Genomic DNA, 13723 nt, shown 5'->3' on the forward strand with positions numbered 1-13723 from the left:
AAAGTCCTGCGTGGACGAGAAAAAGCCCCACGTGGAACAGAAAAAGTCCCGCTTGGAAGAGAAAAAGTCCCGCTTGAATAAGAAAAAGTCCTGCGTGGGATAGAAAAAGTCCCGCGTGGGATAGAAAAAGTCCCGCGTGGGATAGAAAAAGTCCCACATGGAATAGAAAAGGTCCCGCGTGGGATAGAAAAAGTCCCGCATGGAATAGAAAAGGTCCCGCATGGAATAGAAAAGGCCCTGCATGGAATAGAAAAGATCCCGCATGGAATAGAAAAGGTCCCGCATGGGATAGAAAAGGTCCCGCGTGGGAGAGAAAAAGTCTCGCGTGGGATAGAAAAGGTCCCGCGTGGGATAGAAAAGGTCCCGCGTGGGATAGAAAAGGTCCCGCGTGGGATAGAAAAAGTCCCGCGTGGAATGGAAAAGGTCCCATGTAGAATAGAAAAGGTCCCGCGTAGAATAGAAAAGGTAGAAAAAGGAAAAGGTCCCACGTGGAATAGAAAAGGTCCCGCGTGGGATAGAAAAGGTCCCACGTGGAATAGAAAAAGTCCTTCCTGGAATAGTAAAAGAGAATGGTGTCCGTGACAACAATTTCACCTGATTATAATCAAATGGGATATTTTTATGATTTAATTTTTTCCAAATCTCAGGAATTTTCAAGATATCAGATTGAAATTTACACAGCTTATTTTTGGGTATGTGCAGTGGATGTGTCTACAATCTGGTAAAAAATTCGTCAAAGGTCAGGGTGACCTCCATCCAAAACATGTAAAACACCAATTAGGTGCCAATTAGAAAACGTATCAACTTGCCTGGTGTTGGCGTAGTGGTTAGGGTAGCGGCTTGGGATCCAAAAGGTCCTGAGTTCAAGCCCCGTTGGCCGCTTGAATTAATACACACCAGGAGGTTGACTCAGCCTCTCATCCTTCCGAGGTCGACGAAGTGAGTACCAGTTTACTGGGCCCGGTGTATGCCCTGGTTAGAATAGGTGTACCATATGTGTCGTAAGAGGCGACCAGGGTTACGTCAGGAATGGCATCTGGTGTAAAACCTGTGCCAAATCATAATGCGGATCATAACAGATGATACGCTGTGGCGACCCCTAACGGGAGCAGCCGAAAGAAGAAGAAGAAGAAAAACAAGAAGAAGAAGATGAAGAAGAAGAAAAGGTATCAACTGAATTTGTTATGCACAACATTCCATCATGTAAAACACTTGATAGGTCAAGCTTTCTAAATTACTAAATTAGTGTTTCCATGGCAACTATTTTTTGTTTGGATTTCTCAAGTATCGTGAAATGCATGACATCTTTTCTGTTTGTCTGTCTGTCTGTGAGCAGGACATCTCAAAAAGTTGTCGATGGATTCGGACAAAATTGGGTGGACATGTTGGGTGTGTGACAGAGGCCAAGTGGTTATATTTTGTGAAGATCTGGATCCGTACACAATAACTATCTCCACCATCAAAGGTAGAAGGAGGTTATGTTTTCACTCCAGTCTGTCTCTTTGTTTGTTTGTCTGTTTGTATGCAGGATATCTCAAAAAGTTGTGGACAGATTGGAATGAAATTTTGAGGAAAGGTTGGGTGTGACAAGAACGAACTGATTAGATTTTGGTGAAGATCCAGATCCGGATCCAGCTACGAGGATTTAAAAAACGTGATTCTTCACCATTGAGAGGGAGAGCCGAAAAAGATACATAGCGCGATATCTCAAAAAGTTGTGGACGGATTCGGATGACACTTGTTGGACATGTTGGGTGTGTGACGAGGAATAATTGGTTCAATTTTGGTGAAGATCCGAATCCGGATCTGATAGTTTTTTCAGTGATTCTTCACCATTGAGAGATAGGGATAAACCGACATGCCTCGCATGACAGGATATCTCAAAAAGTTGTGGATGGAATCGCAAATTTCTACACTAATCACCATCAGTCGAAAGTCTGACCTGGCCAGGCAGTAGGTGAAATACTTTGGTCAAAGACCTTCCCTGGCCAACCTCACAAGGAGGTGGGAATAATTGGAGCTGTTAAAGTAGTAGTCATAGTGGTAATAAAACACAGGATCCACAAATATTTGATGAACCTGGACTTCCAGTGCGCCATTTTGGTGCAGACGTAGTTCTGCCCGTTCCTTGAAAACTTTGCCAACAGTTCGGACTTCACACCGAATTGATCCTGTCTTCCATGGTTGTTTCTTCTTTGTTGTCAATTGTATTTTTGTGCATAGTTCATTGTGTTATTGGTGTCTAATTTGTTGTGTCAAATTTGTGATCGTCCGTTGAGGCCTCATTCCTCAGCTACCTCGTGTCTCAGCTTGGGGTCTATCACGTAATCTCTCTTTTCTCCTGCGTTTCTTCCTCTTTTGCCTTTCTTATATTATACTTCTACTTTCTTCTCAAATCTTTTCAACAAGCAAGAGTGACAATAATTTATATGACGTGTTAAAATTCTTGCTTTTCCATTAATCTCACTTTTGCAGAGAAATAAAGCTCCCTTTCAAATTTGCAATGGTCAACGGGAAAAATAAGAATAGGACCACTGGACCTGTAGCTTATCCAGGCCCTGGCCTAATGTTGTAACCCAAATTTGGGATAATTCTGACTGGTGGGTCTGGAGAAGAAGATTTTTGAAGGAATTTATTAAGTCCGCCATTTTGGGCTACTTAAAGTCGCGTGACCAGAATGAGATTTGCAGTTTCCTATACCAATCAGGGGCAGAACCGGGATGCCAAATTTCAGCTGGATCAGTCCCAGCGGTTTGGCCTGAGAAGTCAAAATAGGAGACGGACAGAACGTGCACGATGGCGATACTTATGAGGTTTTCAAAAAGTCGGATTTGAGAAGTTTTATTTGTGATGTTTTAAGTATCCCATAGTCTTCGAGGATGTCCAGCTCATGGCAATCAGGTGGGTAAGGAATATTTTAAAAAGTGCATAAAGCAAAAGATTCCCCACAAGAATGCTAAGGTGTTTTATTTTAGTTTTTAGAAACACAGGCTCATAATTGAGTGCACACACACACACACACACACACACACACACACACACACACACACACACACACACACACACACACACACACACACACACACACACACACACACACACACACACACACACACACACAGTGTTAGACGAGACAAACACCTCTGACCTTGGAGAAGTGCCATCACTTCCTGGAGTACTCTGGGTACCAGAGACATCACAACAATGGTGCCGCCTTTTTCACCACCCTTTTTTTGTATACCTTGTTGAGGCTCGTATGAGAGCGAACGCACAATGCACAGCAAGGGGGGCATGAGACAGGAGGGGCAGGAGTGGGAAGGACAAAACAGTGGGGAACGGAGACATTTGGAGATATGTGGAAGGGAGAGGGGTGGGGTGGGGAACATGGGGAATACAAGATGGACATTACAGGGACTTTCAGGAAGGAAAGTAGGGAATTTGAATGAGGTGGGTTTGGGGTGGATTAACGGGGGTAGAAAAGATCGAGGATTTGGATGAGGGATGATAAGAGGTCAGGGTGAACAGCTATTTTGAAGGCCTGGAGGGAAGAATGGGATTGAACAGAGTGAGGGAGTTTATTCCAAAGGCGGGGAAAAAATAGGAATGAAAGAGTGAAGGAGAGCAGTGATTCGTGGTTTTGATCGTTTTACCAGAAGGGGGTTGTTGGCAGACCTTGAGCGCCCTGTGGAAATGTGGTGGGGACAAATCGCAGACACAGCAGGGGGAACGAGACCGGAGAGGAGACGGAAGAAGACAGAGAGACCACCGACCTGCCTGTGGTGAGAGAGTGAGAGGCCCAAACACTCAGCCTCATCGTGGGAGATGCCCATGATCTGAAATGCTTTGGTTTCCACAGCGTGAAGCTGAGAAAGGTGAGAGGCAGGAGCACCAGCCCAGAGGGGAGAGCAGTACTCCATCAAGCTGCGGACGAAAGCTTTGTATGTGGTCCGGAGTTCAGGTGGGCGAGGAAGGACTTTGCATGACGGAGGATTCCCAGTCGGGGACTGGCTTTGGAGGTCAGGTTGGAAATGTGGCTTTCCCTGGAAAGGTAATGCCAGATAGTGAGGCCCAGAAGCTTGAAAGAAAGGACTTCTTCCAGAGGATTGTTGAGAAAGTGGATGGGGAGGCGGGGAGGGGTTCCAAATAGTCCTTTCGGGGAGACATCGTGAGAGTGTGAAATTTATCCAGATTGAAAGACATGTTCCATGTGTTGGACCAGTTTGTGATTTTACCCAGATCTGCAGAGAGTGAAGAAGCTGCTGCTGCTTGCTGGTCTGAGGGATGACTGATGGTACGGCAGAGGGTGAAGTCATCAGCAAAGAGATATAGAGGATTTCCCAGAGTCGGAGAGAACATTGAAGAAAACCAGAAAAAGAACAGGGCCCAGAATGCTGCCTTGAGGAACTCCAGCCTGGACAGGAAGAGGGGATGACAGAACTCCATTTCAGGCCACACGTTGACTGTGACAGGAGAGGAAGTCGGCGCACCATGAGTGGGGTTGGCCTTGGATACCATCAGAAGAGAGTTTCGTGAGCAGGGCAGGGTGCCAGACTGTGTCAAAAGCATGTGATATGTCTCGGGATATGGCTCCTTCATCCATTGTTGGGAGAGCAGTCGCAGCATATCCAGGGTAGAGTGACCTAGTCTGAAACCAAATTGATGATCTTAAATCAAGTCATTGGAGAAGAGGAAGGATTTAATCTCTGAATCGATCATGGATTCCATAACCTTGCTGATGATTGTGAGAAGGCTGATTGGTCTGCAGTTGCAGGGATTTGTTTTGCACTGTTTTTATGCAGGGCGGTAATGTTTGCTGATTTCCAAGCAGATGGCAGATGAACTTGAGCAAATGAGAGGGTGAATAGAACAGAGAGAGGGTGAATAGAACAGAGAGAGGGTGAAGAGAACAGAGAGAGGGTGAGCAAGAGCAGTTTTGCAGGTTTATAGGACACTTGGGCTGATGCTCTCTGGACCGGTTGCAGAATCTGAGTCGAGGTTTGACAGCAAGCTCTTCATCTTGTCAGGAGAAAAGGTCACAGAGTCCAGCGACATTTTGGTATGACTGGGTAAGGTGGGTACAGACAGGTGATGGGTTTTGGACACAAGATTGAGATGCAAACACCGAGTTTAAGCATTCAGCCTTTTCACGTGGGGTATCAGCAGTGTGGCCATCTGAAGTAAGGGAGGGGATGGAGGGGGAACATACACCAGAAACAGATTTGATTAGATGCCACCAGGATTTGGAGGAGGGAGAGAGATTTGAAAGTTCAGACTTGAGCTTAGAAAGATGTTGTTTTCTGGCTCTCCTGAGGGTAGATACACACTTGTTCCGAGTTTTATGGAAGTAACTGAGATGACCCTCAGTTGGGTTTGCTTTCCATGAGGTAAAGGCAAGTTGTTTCAGGACAACTGCCTCAACACAATCTTCAGCGAACCATTGGTGGGAGGAAGGGTTGGACAACTGAAGACGAGAGCGGTTAAATCTGTGCATGAGGGAGAGCAAGTTTCTTTGAAAGAAATCTCAGGATGAGTTGATGTTGTAGAAAGTAGCGATGGGAGACCAGACTATAAGTTTGATGGCTGCTTGTAGACCTTGCCAGTCGACTTTAGTGAAAGGCCAGAATCGACGGCGCTGAGGTGGTTCTCTGATAATAGCCAGAGAGATGTCCACTTCGACAAGCACGTCGTCAGAAGAACCGATTGGAGCAATGGAGGAACATCAGATATTTTCAGGGAAATTTGTCAAAATCAGATCCAGAAGAGATGGAGTACCATTGGTTGAGATCCGGTGCGGGAAATTGACCAATTGAGTCAGTCCCAATGAGTTGCAGAAAGCTTTTGCTGAGGTGCCATGACAGGTGAGAGAGGTACCCACACCTAGCCAACTGGCATGATGACAATTGAAGTCGCCACATATGAGGAAGACAGAGTTTGGATAAGAAGATAGAAGTTGGTCCATGTTTTTGGATAGTGAGGTGTAAATGGAGTCATCACTGTTCGGTGGACGTACAGTACACATATAAACATGAGGTGGGAGTAGAGGGAAGCCGTAGCCAGAGGTATTCCTGGGGGTGTGGGGGAGTGAGGGGAGTGCATGGTGAGTGAGGAATATAGTCCTTAATGAAGAGAGCAACTCCTCCACCAAGATGAGGCTCAGGTCTGTCATACTGGAGGAGGGAGCAACCACAGAGAGATACTTGGGAATCAGACACGTCTTGAGGGAGGAAAGTTTCTGTTTGGCAGATTATGTCTGGTTTGTCAGTGGCAACCTGTATGGAAAGATCTGCAAGGTTTGAGTGAAGGCCTCGGATATTTGAGGTCCAGACTGTTCATGAAGATGGAGGGGAGGAGGCTTTGGGTGCAGGGGATGGGAGTGTAGCAGGGTAGGACAATGGAGGATGCGGGGCGGGAGGTAAGGAGAGTTGTTGAAAGAGTGTTGGGGATTGCAGAATAGCTCGGGGATGGGGCCGGATGAGGAGGAGAAAAAGCTCTATTGTGTTGGGAAAGAGGGGGGGGGAAAGAGAGGGGGCAGAAGGCAGTTGAGGATTTGAGTCGGTGGAGTGATGAGATGGAGGTGAGAGGGCAGGGGAAGGAGACAGATTGTGGATGTGAGGGGGGGGAAACTTTGAGAAGGATGAGTGAAAGGGTGAATGGTGGGAGAAGGGTGAGTGGGGAGATTTGAGGGATAAGGTGGGGGGGGGGAGTTTTTGAGAAAGGTGAGAGGGAAGGCTTGGAGGGAGAAGAGTGTGATGGTTGATTTGAGAGGGGTGAGTTGGCCCTAAAGTTAGAAAAAAAAAGAATGGTTGATGGAAAGCGATCATTCATAGAAAACTGGGGTTTTTTTTTTCATTTTTAGGTCAGAGATGCAATTAAAGACATTACTTGATGGATGCAATAAAGGCAAATAAAGAGAATGGAGAGAAGAAACGCTGTCACAGTTGGATTTTTTGGGCAAGGTCTGAATGAAAGGTCCAATAGAGACCAGTCTGTTGAAATAGAAGAAGATTAGTGAATTATGATACAGCATTGAATACCACATGTGGGAAAGAGGAAGATGAAGCATTATAAGAGATCGTTTTTATGATTATTATTATTATTATTTTTATTGTTTGAGAGAGTTTTCATCAGATTTGGTAATGGAAATGTTGTCGAAAAAAATCGTGAGATGAATGGGGAAATAAGATCGGAAAACACAAAGGGTGGAAACAGATCACGTGGTACCAGGAGAAGCACGTGGCTTTGGGAGGTGTATAGTCAAAAGTGAATTTATTTATTAAAAATAAGGATTGCATAACATTCGGAAAAGGGAAGATTGAAGTAAAATCGTGGAGGTGTGTGGTGAATTTGGAAAGGTAAACGCAGAGTGAGTGAAGCTGCTGGGTTGATGAAAAATGTCAGGAAGTGGGTTTAGAGAGACACGTGGTTCCAGGAGGTGTATAGATCGAATGGATACAAGGAGGATTATTAATTTTTGATGTATTTTTGAAGGACAGGTAAGATCCAGATATGGAAGGTTGTCGGAATAAATAGTGAAGGTAATGGTGAGAGTGGGTCAGCTCAAATAGAAGAAAGATGGTGTGCTGGCATAATGATGAAGAAGAAGTTGAAGAATAAAAGTAGAAGAAGAAGAAGAAGCGGAAGAAGAAGGAGACAGATCGGGATTCGTGGGTGTGCAGGGAGAAAGGTATTTTTTTTTGATTTTTGTTTGTTTTGTTTTGCATAAAAGACAAAAACGGAGTGTTTCGATTGGGAGTGATGGGGGATGTTTTGAAAGTGGGGAAAATAGGAATTGAAGGTAATAGGGATGGTATACAAATAAAAACGATTGTACACATTGAAGGGAAGGATGGGTAGGCCTGAAGGAACCTGGAAAGACAAGGTTGACGACACATATGCGCAGGCAATTAACTGAGCCCAAAGTGCGATTGCAGCCCTTCGGGCCAAGGAACGGCCCATTTTGTCCCATTTTCTTTAAATGCTTATTTCTTGGTTATTAGTGGATGGATCTGAACCAAACTTGACAGGTATATTCTAGATACCATTCCCCAGGCATTAACTGAGCCCAAAGTGCGATTCTGGCCCTTTTGGGCTGAGAAACGGCCCTTTCGGCCCATTTTCTGAAAAATTGTTATTAAAAAAAACAATAATTAAATGTGCTGGGCGATTCCCAACGCAAAATTTCGTCGCAAATGATGATATGAAACTAGCCTCACTCTTGTGAGGTGTTCTGGTTTATTTTTCTGATGCGACGAAAATCTTACCAAATTAAAAAAACTATCTGACGTCCGTGCTATCGCTCACTTGAGAGTTGTATGAATGAACTCTCACGGGGTATGTTCGCAATTCGAACTTGTTGAAACAAAACCGAACGAGGCACACACAGGAGCATGTAGGTGAGAAAATAAACCGTTAAAACGGGACAAAAATCGACCGGAACTTGACTTTGCGAAAGTCAGCAGAGAGCCCTGAGAGACCCTGCCATCGCTTCAAACCCAGAACCGGAAGTCCAAACCCACTTCGCTTTCTCTTCACATTTCCAAGGGAAGAATTTCCTCCTCCCCATGGATACCAATTCCGATGTGGATGGTCCTGTCCTTATCCTTTCAAATGCTGAACGTCAAGCAAGGAAATAGTACGTACCATGATTAATCTTTGTTATGACCTGGCTGTGGTTTTCAACCACTGACCTCCCAGACTCGGAGCAGATTCTCTGCCTATTACACAGCCGAGTTTTGCTGACAGGTGTGTAAGTTCACCCAAGCATTGCAATCTGTGCATTTAAACTCACCAGTTAGGTGAATGGCTTTTGCTTTGTTGGTATTTGCTGAAAGCGTCTTTATCACCGAAAATGTATTCAGAATTCCTCAGTCACTTTCAGACTTCCGGTTTGGGGATCAGCATATGTGGATGGCTGTGTGGTGAGCTCTCCTTCCAATCCTTCCAAAGCTAAGTTTCCAGTCCTTCCAAAGCTTTTTGCGTATTTTGTTATCGTGGTTTGTGTCAGGGCCTGTGGAACTGTACTTATAAAGCTGTAGTTGTGTTCATAACAGTTTTAGCGGGTATTTGTGTTTGTTTATTGAAAGAAGCAGGGGGAGGCGTCATGTTGATTTCCCCGTTAAGAAGCAGGTGAGGTCACTTCCGGTTGTGGGTTTTTAGCAACGGCAGGTTTCTTTCAGGGGTCTCTGCCGACTTTCTCAAAGCCAACCCAGCAGACACACGACGTCAGTATGAAAGATTTACGACGTCGGGAATCGGCCGCTTGGTTGTACAACCATATCACGACGTGGTACAGACGCAGCGCACAGCGCGATTATCTAAAACTGCTTTTTCTGCCTCGTGTGTTTACAGGGTGAGTGATTTTCCACCTCGTGCCATGTGATTGTGTCTGCCTTTCACTGGAGGAGACATCTGATTCAGGTCAGGTATGGGAGCATGTGCCAGAACAGCGCGTCGCTGTGTCCACTTTCCGCCGGTACTCCAGGGGCCTCTGTCTGGCCATTCCCCAGGCAGATGCCAGGCCCATCCCCATCTCCTTGAGATGATGGTCAACCTGCTGCAACCATGAGGCACGTGGTCGGCCCACTGGCCTCCTCCACTCATGAGACTCCCTCGCTGAGAGAATCTGGTGAGCAGGATCAGCGTCAGGAAAACGAGCCACATGTCCATACAGCCGCAGCTGACGCTCACGGACTATGCAGGTAACAAATCTCATCTGAGTCTCTCTCAGCAACCGCTCGTTGGACACAAAATCCGACCAGCGATAGCCAAGGATTCTCCGAAGAGACCTGGTACCAAAGGAATTAAGTCTCCGTCTCAGATCCTTGGTCAAAGTCCAAGTCTCGCACCCATAGAGCAAGACTGGAAGTACCAAGGACCTGAAGACTCGGACTTTCGTCTTCCCGCACAGGTACCGGCAGCTCCACACCCCATGATCCAGTGAATCCATGACTCCCCAGGCCCGACCCAGACGTCTATTGACCTCCGGCTCACAACCTGCGGAGACATGAATATCACTGCCAAGGTAAGTGAATCTATCCACGACCTCAACATCCTCACCACAAACAGACACAGACAGGACAGCAGCATCCAAGATGTCACCAAAAGCCTGGATCTTAGTTTTGACCCAAGAAGTCCGTAATCCCAATGGCTCCGACTCCTCATTCAGCACCTCGAGGGCCCCCAAGAGGATGTCTAAAGTCTCCGCAAAGATGACTGCATCATCTGCAAAATCAAGGTCCGAGATCTTGACATTGCCAAACGATGCACCGCAACTTGATCTCTCCGACATCCTCCCAAAAATCCAGTCCATACAAGTGCTGAAAAGTGTGGGGGCAAGTACACATCCCTGACGAACTCCAGTAACAACTGGAAATAAGTCAGAGATGGTACCACCACACTTCACAGCACTCTCAGTACCAGAGTAGAGTTCAGACATCAGATCGATCAGTTTCGGTGGCACCCCACGAAGACCAAGAATCCTCCAGAGGACATCCCGATTCACTGAATCGAACGCTTTACAGAGATCAACATAGGCTGCAAGCAGCCCCTGCCAAAACTCTCGTCTGCGTTCGGTGAGGACACGAAGTGCAAGGATACGGTCAATCGTTGACCTCTTTGGTGTAAAGCCTGACTGCTCTGGACGCTGGTGCTCAAGCAGATGGTGGCGAACCCTATCGAGAATTATCCGAGCAAAGACCTTGCCCGGCACTGAGAGCAGCGTCACCCCTCGGTAGTTGTTGCAGTCTTGGCGATCACCCTTCCCTTTCCAGAGAGGGACAACAAGGCCCCTCTTCCAGTCAGTTGGGATGATGCCTGTGTTCCAGGCAGAGCACAAAACTGCATGCAACGACACGAGTGCAGCTTTTCCACCAGCTTTGAGAAGTTCAGCATGGATGCCACAGATCCCTGGAGCTTTGCCCCGTTTCAACTGGTTTACCGCAGCCCGTGTTTCCACAAGCGATGGTGGACCACAGTTGATTTCGAGGGTCAGCAACAGGGATTGTAACACCCTTTACGTCCAACTCGACAGCTGGGGGATCAGCCTGGTACAACCGCTCAAAGTAACCGGCCCAGCGGGCCTTCACTTCAGACTCCTCTGTCAAGAGACTACCACTCTCTGCTCGAACTGCAGTGCTCCGAGGGATGGGCTTGGATGAACGTAATGCGCGAATTCCCCTGTAAGCGGGACGAGAATCACCTGTCCACAGGTGATGCTCTACCCCCTCACTGATTCCTCGCACATAGGCCTCCTTGTCCACCCTCAGTGCACGTACAGTTTTACGCCTCAGCTCCCTGAACAGCTCAGCTCTGCCATTCAGCCTGGCCCTGCGGCTCTGGTCAATGGTATCCAGTGTCCCTTGAGAGACAAAATTCTTCTTTGCCCTGCGGTGAACTCCAAGGCATCCACCGGCAACATCAAGGACTGTGGTCTTGAAGGTGCTCCACAACTCTTCAGGACCCCCTAAAGCACCCAGACCCCCCAAGTGTCCACTCAGCCTGTTCGCAAACTCCTCAGCTACTCTACACTACTACTCACAGCCTGAGCTTGGCAACATCCAGCCTAGGCTGGGATGGTACCATTCTCCAGGATTTAAGGTGCAGCTTTAGAGTTGCTACAACAAGCCTGTGGTCAGTATTGAGGAACTGAGCACTCCGGTAGACCCTGCAGTTCTGGATCATCCTCCAACGACCGTCAATGAGGACATGGTCAATCTCCTTTGCCACACCGCCAGCATTGGAATACCAAGTCCAGCGATGAGCTTGCGGGCGCTGAAACCATGAACCAGCCACCCTAAGTCCATGACTTCTTGCAAAGTCAAGGAACTTAGTGCTATTCTTGTTCATAGTTCCTGACCCATGGGGACCAACACACACCTCATAACCATCCCTATCAGTTCCAGTCGATGCATTGAAATCCCCCAAGACTAGAAGTGTATCTCGTCTGGGGCACTGATCAACCACAGACTCGAGTGTGGTGTAGAATGTGTCCTTCACGGTGAGATCACTCGCCTCAGTCGGAGCATAAATAGAGACCAGGGAAATGACACCTAAGGAGTGGCGAATCCTTAATCTCATAATACGCTCGTTGATCGGTGTTACCTCAATTATCATTGGGGTCAGCTTATTGGACACAGCTACAGCAACTCCTTGGGTATGGTAACCATCAGAGCGACCAGACCAATAGTAGGTGTAACCACCCACCATTATCTCGCCGCAATCCGGTCTCCGAACCTCAGAGAGAGAGCTGCAATCCCGATGTCCAAATGCTTGAGCTCAGATGATAACAGAGACAGGTGATCATCCTCTCTTAGGGATAGGACATTCCAGGCACCCACCCGAAGGGACCGCCTCAGGTTAACCCAAGGAGACCGCCGTCTGGTGGACGACACCTCAGCACCACTCCGACACACTCTCCCGCAATCTGACCCAGGGATGTTACCCCGTGGTTTCCCTCCTATCAAAGATTGGGGGTCCCGAAGGCTTTGCCCCAATCGTGTCATCCGGTGAGCTGCCCTGCGAAGGGAAGCTGCACAGGAGGTACTCCCACGGAGTGGGTTTTCAGATTTTTTTTTGCGGAATGAAGCGTTTTACGGTGGCCGGAGTGCAAATCCTGCCACCAACCTCCTAATAAGAAGTAACCCAACTGCAGGAGGACGTCCGCAGACACAGTTGGGCACTAGATATGGATGGTCGTTGGCTCACAAGGAGCTCCTCCGCCCTTTGACAGGTTTTGTTTTTAATCCTGCTGGGTGTCCATATCCAAACACCCTCCTCACCAGAAAACCTGGTGGGGGAGACTGTTTAGTCGCCGACAACCCGACCATGGAACAGGTTAGTACAGGTTTACATGGTACCTGTCGCAGGTCACAGATCGAACCTGACCTGACCTGACATCTGATTGGCAATTGCTATTTCCCCATCACGAGCTGCCATTTGCAGTTTGGTTAAACTTGTGAACTTTCAGCTGTTTCTGGGTGTGGCACACAATCCGCTTTAATCTTTTTTTGATGTTGTTGAGGGTTTAATGGCACTGTCAGAGCGAAGGAGGCTCTATCCACGCCACGCACCAGAATCTGATCAAACTCGCCTACAGCCATAGCCCCACAGCCATAGCCCCACAGCCATAGCCCCACAGCCATAGCCCTACAGCCACCCTGTAAGGATTCCAGCGCCTTTAATGCTGAAAATGAGTCCAAGATGATAACTGCACTAAGATGATTGAACTCAATTATCCATTCCATAGCTAGGAAGATTGCAAATAGTTCCGTCAACAAAACTGAAAGATTGTCAGTTAACCGAAAAGCCCTGACCACACGGACATCCGGGATACATGATGAGGCCAAGGGAGAGAGAGGGAGGAGTTTTTAGAGGGACATCATCGAGAGAGGGACATCATCGAGAGAGGGACATCATCGAAAGAGGGGCATCTTGTCATTACCCTGAACAGCAATGGGGGGAGGGGCGGTGATGGTCTCCGAACTCGTCTCCCCGTTTTAACCTGCAGAAGACTTTAGCTTTTTTAGTTAAAATTATCTTCCGCCGTGATCATTTTTGGTAAGTATAATATTATAAATCGATTTTATGTGTCTTGGCTTTTGTTTTTGGAAGTTTTTAAGATCACAGAATCCATGATGTGTTCCTGTTACTGGTGTTCTGGAATCTATAAATAGTTACATTCAATGGAAACTCTCCCAGGCCCTTCGGGGCACTCGATCGTGGATCG

The 13723-nt window shown here is 47.2% G+C and overlaps 1 long non-coding RNA gene across 1 annotated transcript in view; it reads left to right on the forward strand.

The window, feature by feature from the left end:
• Positions 1-7611: 7611 nt before the first annotated feature.
• Positions 7612-13723, forward strand: part of LOC147033801 (uncharacterized) — a 109020-nt gene continuing 102908 nt past the window's right edge. Inside the window, exon 1 of the long non-coding RNA XR_015058786.1 lies at positions 7612-7684. This is a non-coding gene — a long non-coding RNA (uncharacterized LOC147033801). The remainder of the gene's footprint in view (positions 7685-13723) is intronic.

Source organism: Eptatretus burgeri, chromosome 1, assembly GCF_056783735.1.
Source record: "Eptatretus burgeri isolate ZD-2024b chromosome 1, Ebu_testis_v1, whole genome shotgun sequence".
NCBI lineage: Eukaryota > Metazoa > Chordata > Myxini > Myxiniformes > Myxinidae > Eptatretus > Eptatretus burgeri.